This window comes from Nicotiana tabacum, chromosome 10 (assembly GCF_000715075.1).
Source record: "Nicotiana tabacum cultivar K326 chromosome 10, ASM71507v2, whole genome shotgun sequence".
Classification (NCBI taxonomy): domain Eukaryota; kingdom Viridiplantae; phylum Streptophyta; class Magnoliopsida; order Solanales; family Solanaceae; genus Nicotiana; species Nicotiana tabacum.
Genome location: NC_134089.1, coordinates 22,640,690 through 22,652,143, shown reverse-complemented (window position 1 = coordinate 22,652,143; position 11,454 = coordinate 22,640,690).

Below are 11,454 nucleotides of genomic sequence, written 5' to 3'. Positions count from 1 at the left end.
AATGTAATTCTACAAATGAGGTCTGAGGAATGTAGTGTATCTGTAAACCTTACCTTAACCTTGAGAAGATAGAGAGGTTATTTTCAATATACCCCTCGGCTCAAGAAAAAATAAAAAAAAGTAGTATCAACCAGTGGCGGAGCCAGAATTTTCATTAAAGGATGTCAAAATATATAAAAGTAAACATACTAGGAAATTAAGGGGAATCAATATATAGTATATATACATATAATTTTTTTTTATCTACTTACATAGTGTATTTTTCCAGCGAAGCGATGTTATTTGACACCCTTTCTAATCAGAGGTGGAGCTAGAATTTTAAGGTTATGAGTTCTAATTTCATCATCGAACCCTAGCTCGTTTTAGTTACTGGGTTCGCAATTAAATATTTTTATATATTTAATAATTTTTTCAATACAAATACAGTGTTTAAACAAAAGCTACTGGGTTCGACCGAACCCGTAGCTCCACACTACCTCCGCCCCTAATTGTCGGAGGTAAATTTTTGAACACAGAGTAACAATAGCAAAATAATAAAAATCGAGGCGAAAGAAATAACATATATCTTATTTTATCAGCTAACTTAAAAATAGCTATAGATGACCGTCCGTAATAATTAGTCCTATTACTTAGAAAATAAGAAAAACAGCATATTACAACAAGTTAAAATATATTGATAGTGTGATTATTATTTTTTTGTACCGTTAAGAAAAACGTATTTTCGAATTTGAAATGACATTTTATTTCTCCAATAGAAGGCCAGATGTAAATATTTTTCTGGAAAATACAATTTATTCATCATTAAACACTACCTCACCAAATTTATGAGGTTTTACCATATAGTAACAAATTCACAGCTAAGACTTTCCACGTACACTCAAAATAACCCAACGGTAAATTCATACACTATCTCTATAAATATTGCTAGTAATTTTCCCCTAATAAAACCCTCGAAATTCTCCTAATTGTTTACCATATTTCTCTGAATTTTTCACTCTTCTTTTTGAGTTTCTGAAATCATGGAATATCCTTTATATATTAGCTTTTTATTTCTGATTTTCTTGGAATTTTTCTGCTCATCTCAAGCTTATACATTCCATGCTGGTGGCAAAAATGGTTGGATTTTAAAGCCTTTTGAATCATACAATCATTGGGCTGAACGAAATCGCTTTCAAGTCAATGATACTATTGGTATACATACACACGCGAATTCATTATTTTAATTATTTGAGATTTTTAGTACTGAATATGTTCAGAATTTAATATTTTTTAAAACTTTGTTATTTTTCACACACACATATTTATATTACGTGTTAGATCATATTAACACTAAGGCTACATCCGCTACTAAATACATATACGTTTTTTGTATAGGTGTTACATGTATACATGTATTATTCTAACATATTGACGTGGTGGGCAACTTGTTTTTTTTTTTTAGGTTATAGTCTAACTTTGTTTGCACATTATTATTGTCAGAGGCGGATGTAGTGTTCGAACCACTGGTTCAACTGAACTCATAACTTTCGACACGGAGTAAAAAATTATATATAAAAATTCATTAAAATTGTAAATATGAACCCAAAAAAATAATAGGTTCAATGCTAAAAACCTTTCAAGTTGAATCCATAGAATTTAAATCTTGGATCCACCTCTGATTATTGTAGTTATTTCTTAAATAATCTTATAACGTTTTACACTATCAGAGCATATAGTTAATTTCATTTATTTATTATTTCATTCTTTTTAGGTTTTTCTTGTTTAAATGAGTTGATTTCTTGATTTTTTTTTCTCATTTTAGTTTTCAAGTACAGTAGAAAGGCCATGATTCAGTTCTCATAGTTCACAAAGATGATTACATCAAATGCAAAAAGAACAAGCCAATTCATGCTTTCAAAAATGGTCATTCCAAATTCAAGTTTCCAAAATCAGGTCCATTCTATTTCATAAGTGGCCATGCTGATGATTGCAAAAATGGCCAGAAATTAATTGTTGTTGTGTTATCTCCCAATCACAATAAGACATCTGTCAAAATGTCGTCGCCTTCACCAGCACCAGCTCCTACAAAATCAGCTGCAGCTAGTATTATGGGTGGTTCAAGTGGTTTAGTTTGGTTCTTTAGTTTGATAATGGCAGCAATTTTTAGTAGCTTGGTTTAATTGTTTGTGTGGTTTAGTTTATTTTTTATGTCGTTTGATTTGGACGGTTTATAGGAAAGATAGTTACTGTGTATTTCCCTTTTTCATTTGGTTTATTACTATGCTTTGATTGATGAAAATGATGCGTCAAACTAAATAATTTAACTTTAAACGTTCCAGATTAGTGTATGCAAGTCCTTTCAACTTTGTCACCGAATTTTTTTTTACACTACCGACTCTAGGAAGAAAAAAAAGTACAAAAATATATTCGAACCCATTATTATTTTAATCACAAAATATCTTTTAGTCTTGCAAATATTAGGCACATATGGTCCATTATTACTACCACGGTAGCACGTGACGACACTCTTGAATTTTAGCAGAATTTAGTGAAAAGACTATTGTTTACTTTCCTTCAAACTAGATCCAGATCAAAGGGAAAACTAGAGGGTAGAGAGAGAAGCTCCCCCTTCTTTCTAAAAACTCAAGGTTACCTCTACCAACTCAACAGTCACAATCAATCTAAATGGATACAGATACAGAAATGATTCTTATTCCCCCCGAACCACCCGACATTACCATCAATGATAGCACCAAAAATTCTGGATATCAACAAAACACGTTTAAAGACAAGTTACTTAAGGGAACTGAAGAGACGAATATCATATTTGAATCCACCGTATCCCTACCCAATGGTACTGATACTTACTCCTCACCAAGGCACTCGGAAGTCAATACAACTAGGAAAGAAAAAATCACCCTTTCACAAGAGGATAAGGAACGAATGTATATGCCTTGGAAATATTCCATAATCATTAAATTACAAGGCAAACGAACTCTTCACCAAACCCTTAAAAAAAGGTCCAGGATCTGTGGAAAGTAAACGAAAACTTTCCCCTAATCGATTTGGGATTAGACTACTATATTGCAAAATTTCAAAAACAAGATAGCATGAATCTAGTCGTACAAAATGGACCATGGTTTATCTTTGGTCACTTCCTATCTTGCCAAAGGTGGGAACCAAATTTTGTAGCATCCACTGCTAAACAAATATGCACAACTATCTGTATCCGGCTACCAAAAGCCTACTGAATTCTACGATGGGATCATTCTTCAAAAAATTAGTAACTCTATTAAGAGACTCTTAAAAATTGATGCATGTACATCCTCCACATTGAGAGGGCGATATGCTAGGCTTTTTGTAGAATTCCCAATGAACAAACCAGTGGCTAAGTTCATTTTTATCGAAGAACACAAACAAATAATTGAATATGAAGGAGACAAGATTTTGCGCAAGAATTGTGGTTCAATAGGACACATAGTAGGCCAATGTTCTATGGTATTAAACTCACAGTCCCAGAGGGAGAACATTAAAGAAAGATCTGTCCAAGTTCAAGACACTCAAAGTTCTAATAAATCAAGCAATGAGGATAACTTGCACACCGTATCTTTTTAGAAACCAAGAAGGTCAGTTAGGAAAATTCCAAACACAGGAATGGAGACATCTATGGAGGCAGATATTGACATTAAATTATTCAATGCTTCAACTGGTAAGTATATCAACACCCAAAAATTTAAATTTGTCAATAAGCATCCCAATACCTTGTCTTTAAACAAGGGTATTAAGAATCATACTCATATGGCCAATTCCACCAAAGCCATGTTGGACGATAATACAGCTGGTTTCCAACTGGAAAACAGCTTCTCAAAGTTGTGCAATGAGCACACTGTTTTGGATGCTAACCCTCCTAATAATAATACTTTATTATTCAATAAACTTGACATGCAGCAGTCCAGTTGTAATCTAGACACATCTAAGAGTGCTACTGTAATAATACACCTACTAATCCCATTAACCTAGTCTCTAACATGTCTTCTAGTAACAAATATCCAAGTCATCTTACTAATGACCCCAACAATACTGATTATATTTCGACTAATGAGATAACCACTAAAAACAAAAAGCATACAAATGCCAACCCACACTTGTCCACTGAAACGTCTCTAAATGAACAAATGGAGGATAGGATACGACAAGTGGCAAAACCTTGCCATGCAAAATCCACTCCAAAATCTTCTTCTATATCTCCTACGCTAACCAATTCAGATTGCATGCATGTAGATGCAATTATAACCTACCCTTCTACCGCCTCCAATTTAAGTGAAGACCAAGCTCAAAAATATGCCAAGGCTTCCATTGAACAACAGAAGGAGACACAGACTTATACAACTCCTTCGTCCACCAAGGCCACTGAACATGGCAAACCTACCACCTCTACAAAATCAACTCCCAAACAACCCAATAATCTATGTTCAACCACCACTATCTCAAGAACATTACCCATTATCCTGGATAGAGATAGGTTTAATGGGGAGATGTTTGATGTTCAATGCCACAATCAATGGGCAGGAGAGTGTCATATTGATTCAAAACCCATGCTACTTAGCTCAACTAGTGTCAAAGGGTCTTCACCTTGCCATGAACAACTATATGAACCATGTCTGGGTGAACAACATCTTACAACCCTTAGCACCAGCAATGAGCCCGAATCTAGTCCAAGAAATGAGAGCCCAATGGAACATACCCCCTCATTTCAACCCTGTTCCAATCCTACCCTAGAACTTAGGCCTAGACCTACCCTTCTTTCCCCCGAATGCCCTAACTGCTGTGAACCCAATATTAATGCAGTGGGATGTACCACAACAACATCAACAACCACAGAACCCCAACATGCAAGTCCCAGTGGAAAACACCAATCTCAACCCCCCAGTAGCTCCAAACACAGAAAACCCCATGGAAGAGGAAATGATAGATCCAATAAATTTGATAGGAGAATCAGTGGTGGAGTTGGGAAATCTAAACGAGGAAAAGGTTTTCCTATTCAGAGAAAATCAAGAGAAGAAGCATATCCTCTTTTGTCCTCGGAATCTATATAGGTGTTCAATGGACATACGTCCACCACAGGATCCAACAGTGGGAACAAGGCAATGATCCTTGTACCATCATTGAGGGGGAACTCGAACCCTACCATGGAAATACTGGAGAATGGTCACAACCCAACCCCAAAGGTTGACATGTTTAACCCCACTAATTTCATAATATGGAACATTAGGGGAGGGAATAATGAGGATTTTAGAAGGAACTTTAGGGATCTTGTGAATGCCCACAGGTCATGCATGGTAACCCTACTCGAGACTAGAATGCAAACTCATGCTTCACTACTGAACGAGTTAGGCTTTTCTGAACTAATTGAGGTACCAGCAGATGGACAGGTTGGGGGCATGGTGATTCTTTGGGATCACACCAAAGTGAATGTCCACAATGTCGTGCGTAGGAACCATGAAATTTATGCAACTATTGAGGTACGACCTACCAATTTTAAATGGCTATTTGCCTCTATATATACTAGTACTAATACTGTAGATAGAGATCATATGTGTAACAACCTTAAAAATATATCTGATTGTCACAATGGCCCATGGCTAGTAGGAGGTGATTTTAACGACGTGTTTAGTGCTAATGATAAAATAGGTGGGAGACCCCTTAATCGTAGACATGCCTACAAGCTCTGGAATAACATAAACTACTGTAAATTACAAGATTTAGGTTACAAAGGATGCAAGTATACTTGGTCTAATCGTAGGTTTAGTAATAATAGCCTAATCATGGAACGCTTAGATAAAACTTTTGGTAATGATGAATGGATCCAATGTTTTCCAAACGCCTCTATTACTCATCTACCCAAGACTCATTCTGATCATAATCTACTTCTCATTAACCTTATCCCTAAAAAGTGTCATTCATTAGACAAACCATTCCGCTTGGAACCATTCTGGTGCAACCACCCTCACTTTAAAACAATCGTTAGTAGCACCTGGAGTAACAATTCTTATAACCAAGCTTTGTCCACCTTTAAAGATACTGTCATTAATTGGAAAAATAATATCTTTGGGGATATTTTTAAAAATAAGAGTCGCATTCTTGCAAGACTTAAAGGAATCCAAAATTCACCATCCTACTTTTATAGTACCTTTCTTTAATCCTTAGAATTTTCGCTAATTCAGGACTATAATAACATTCTTCGAATTGAAGAGGATTACTGGAAGCTTCGCTCTAGAATCCACTGGTTAAACGAGGGAGATGCTAATACTAAATTCTTCCATATCGTGGCAACCAACAGGAAAAGAATCAATAAAATTATTTTCTTCAAAAACGACCATGGTATGTGGATTAATAATCCTGAGGATATTATTAATCACACAAAATACTACTTTGAAAAAGCTTTCACAACTTCTCATAACATTAGAAACTGGAGACACATTAAGGATGATCCTAGGTGTTTTATTAATCTAGACTTATCCTCCCTAGATGCCCCCGTTATAAATTCTGAAATCATAAAAGCTTGTTTTTCTTTTAAGCCTTATAAGGCACCCGGGCCTGATGGACTTCACCCCTTTTTCTTCCAAAAATATTGGAATATTATTGGTAATTCTGTTACTAATCTTTGTCAAGAGGTTTTTAAGACGGGTACTATTCCGGAAAATATTAATGATACTTTGCTGTGCCTAATTCCCAAGATTCCTAACGCTAATAATTTAAAGAACTTTAGACCTATAGGCCTATGCAACACTATCTATAAAATCATTACTAAGATCATTTCAACTAGGTTGAAACCCTTCTTGAACAACATAATTAGCCCATTCCAAACTAGCTTCTTAAAAAATAGGAAAGCTTGTGACAATGCTATTATTATTCAAGAATTAATTCTTAAAATGAACAAGTATCGTGGTAAAAAGCACAACATAATTTTGAAAATTGATTTGGAAAAAGCTTTCGATCGTCTTGAATGGTCCTTTGTCTATAGAGCCTTGAGATTTTTCAAATTTCCACCAAATATTACTAAGCTCATAATGAATTGCATCTCATCTAGTAGAATAGCCATCTTAGTTAATGGCACTAGAACTAGTTATTTTTCACCAAGTAGAGGCATTAGACAAGGCGACCCTATGTCTCCGTATTTATTTATTCTCTGCATGGAGATGCTCTCCACCCTAGTTAACCATAAAGTTGATATAGGTTGTTGGGACCCCATTACTATTGGCAACAAAAAGCACCAAATATCTCATTTCTTTTTTGCAGATGATCTAACTTAATGTCACAAATTAATGAAAAATCAATAGAAGCCATTAAAGACTGCCTTAACTCTTTTTGTCATCTATCAGGACAATCCATAAATAAGACAAAGTCCAAAATTATTATCTCCAAACAATGCCCTAAGACTACATAAGCTATCCTCTCTCAAGTCCTTAATATCAAAATTAGTTATTCATTCGGGAAATACTTAGGTTTTCCTATTACTAGCTCTAAACCCAAGGCTAAGGACTTCCAATTTGTCCTCGATAATATGATTTCTAGATTAGGTACTTGAAAATTCAATTTACTAAGCATGGCAGGTAGATGTAATTTGGCAACCTCTTGTTTAAACTCCCTTCCAAATCACTTAATGCAGTACACTCTTCTACCGGCTAAGATTCTTAGTAAATTTGTTAAGATTCAACAGGATTTATATGGGGTACTAATGACACCTCAAAAAAACTCCATCTCATAAAATGGGACATTATCACACAAAACAAGAAGGATGGTGGGCTAGGTCTACATGCTACAAAAAAGAAAAACCTAGTAAGCCTGGCTAGTCTCACTTGGAGACTCCTTAACAATACCCATTCACCCTAGGCAAAAATAAACTTAGGCCTCTATAGTACTAGGAAAGCCTCAAAATATAACTCCTTTATCTGGAACAGTATTGTACTAGGTTGGGAAGTATGTAGCAAAGGGATTACATGGTTTCCTCATAAGTCCTCAACCTTGAGCGTGTGGAATAGTCGTTGGATCTCCCAATCTCATACACTCTGTCACTGTATTCAGGGCCCCCTTACCCTGCAAGATGACACCCTAACCATAAAGAATATATGGAAGCAAAACACATGGGAGTTATCTAAGCTCTCAATGATACTCGAACCAGGTATTATTAAGAAAATAAATGCTACATACCCTGCTACCAAATCCTATGATACTCTTGTTGGTCGTTAAACACTAATGGTCTATTCACTAGCAAATCATGTTACTCCCTCTTAGGCAACCAAATAGAGTTCTACAAGGATTTTACGTGGATTTGGGACGCTAAGTGTCCTAACAAATTAAAATTTCTTTTGTGGAAATACTATCATGATAGACTCCAAACAAGAAGCTTCTTACACCATATTGGAATAAACATTGATCCTATATGTTCTACTTGCAAAACCCATAGGAAAACTATTAGACATGTCTTTTTGGAATGCATGGCAGTGAAGCAATTGTGGTCCCTCTTAGGAATTGATCCTAAAAGCTGGAATGGTGTCAAAAGTTGGTTAACACACATACGTGACCATAACTCTACTTTTAAAAATCGTACTATCACTTGGCAAGACTTATTTCCCTTTGTTATGTGGACAATTTGGATTAACAGAAACAAAAATTTATACAACAACTATACGCACACAGCTAGCCTCAAAAGTGCGATTAATTTAACAGTTGAGTATAAGCTTTTAACGGAAAAAGAAAATATTACGCCCGGAAAAATACCAATAAATATTATGTGGAGTAAAACCCTTAGAGGGCTCATTAAGCTTAATATTGATGGTTCCTTCAATGAAGCCCAATCGCATTGTGGATTTGGTGGATTGTTCAGAGACAACAATGACCAATGGATAGTTGGCTTCCATGGAAACATCCCGGGAACAACACCGCTTCAGGCAGAATTAATGGCCTTGAAGATTGGCCTACAGATTGCCATTAAATAATAATTCACAAATTTAGAAGTGGAAACAGATTCAACCGATGTAATTAACTGTTTGGATAATGGAATGGTAATACTAAATGACATTATTCATGAGTGTAGGTTGTTAAGGAGGCAGGTGAAGGCTCAAGGAATACAACACACATTCAGGGAGGCCAACAAGTCGGCACACATGCTGGCTAAAAAAGCACTGACTGGCAACAACAACAGGGATCTCAATGTTATCTACTATGCTCCTGATTTTGTAACCAATGTCTTAAAATCAGACTATGAAGGCAAGACTTATGTAGTTAGGCTCGTTAACAAAGATGTTTGCCCTAGACTAGTAGCATTTGGAAATAAAAATATCTTTAGAGACATGTTGTTGGTTTGTAATAGCCAAGTAGGTAATGCTCCACCGAGCACTATGAACAATGCTATCCCTACTATTATGTGATATATATAATATGATCACTGTTAGTCAAAAAACAAAGATATAAGCAAAGGAAAATCCTCCTAAAACTTATAATCCGTTTGGCCGAACTGTTAAAAATTAATACTTATTTTTTGAAGAATCTATGAAGAGTTATAATTTGTGTTTGGCCAATTTATTTGAGAAGTAAAATATAATCTCATCAGTAAAATTTACTGCAAATTAAATATTAGTACTAGTTTTTAACTTTTGAAGAACAATGGGGTGTTTCATCATGGGGAATGCGACATCGTAGCCCAACTTCTGTTAATTGTTTCAAAATAATTTGGATGCTTTTGGTTCATTAAAACTTTAAATCATTTGGGTTCATATGTAAAAAGAACTTTTATTCTGTAAAGTTACTTAGAAATAAAGTATTACTTCTAACTACACATATATATATATGTATGTATTATTGCAATCAAATATGTTCACGCAAGTATACATGGTCGTCAAGTAATAGAGTAGTAAGTAGAGTATCGTTTGCACGAAGACTTATGATTAACTTTTAACTGATTCAAACTCAAATAATTTGTCGATTCAAGAGATTCCTCACAAAATAGATAATTTACTACCTAAAAACTATCAAGTAATGAAATAACTAGAAATCAACCACAACTCTTAAACAATTTCGACTAACAATCAATAGGAGGTAATATTCCAGGGTCACGGGTTGGCTAACAATCGTGTTGCGTTCTTAGCTTAAAATGACTAATTGATTTATCAGGATTGTTGATTGACATGGTTGATATTACTCATAAGAATTTGCCGAGTTCTACCTCGCCTGTTCAAGTTAACTTAATGACATAATACATTTACACTTCATGTATTTCAACCAATCAAGGTAATTAGGTATATTTCTATCCTAACCGCGAATCCGTTCCCCGATGCCTGGGTTTAAGAACCTACTCTATTTAATTGTATGTACAATCTAGAATTCCCAGTTTCAAGTTCAACTCTAGATTCGTAGATGGTATTTCACTGTTAGCTACTTAGCAAAATAATTAAAAACAGAATTAAATAAACAACCCAATATGATACAATCAACTTCGTCAACTTAAACTTCAAACATCAACATTCATGTATACCCATGACCCTAGAACAATAAGGTTCTTAGCCACTTATGTTCATACAATCATCAAAATTAATGCTTTCAAACATAAAATTAATGAATATAAGAGGAAGAATGGAAGAATTGCTCAAATCCGATTATGCGCTCCCGAGTATTTCATACTTTTGTTCTTCTCTCAAACCCCCTCCCCTAACCTCCCCTCAAAATAGGTTTAGGTTGGCTTTTATATGAGTTGGAGGCGTCTAGGGGTCGAAATAAACAAATCCTAGTCGAAAAAGGCAATTTTCCCGTCTTGAACGTCCAGGGCTGCATGGGGCGCTGGCCCTGGCGCTCAAATTTCACTTTTTGCCTTTTCATCCCGATTTCGCTCCAATTCGTGCCTTTTATCCCAAATTGCATCCAAATGATCGCTACACATAGCAATACCACAAATTAGCACAAATAATCATATTAAACATCTCAAATCGTCGAGACATTAGTAAAATGTGAGGCGATATATATCAAAATATGCATACATTAAACCGATTTTCAAGTATGTGTGTGCGTGTGTATACACATTTCGGATTGAAATTTTGGATTTCGGATTCTACAAAACGAAATTCGAATCCGATCCAAATTAATATCGAATCAGATGTTAAAGTTTGGATCGGATAAATATTTTGAATTTTTGGATCGAATTATACGTATTATTAAGGCTATTTCTAATCTGATCGGCTAATGCATCTGCTTCTTCTGTGTTCTGTGCTAATACAAATATCTCTTTGCTTTTCATCTTTTTTATCAGCATTGCATCTCTAAGAAAATATTTCTTAGGAGGTTCGAGTTGTTATGCCTCTAAGTTGCAAAACTCATACTTATATTTTCTTTATAGAAGAGGCAATACATCAAGAAAAATTCATGTTTCTGCAATTATGAGGGTACTATAGTTTCCAATATAGCTAAATCCAACAATTGTAA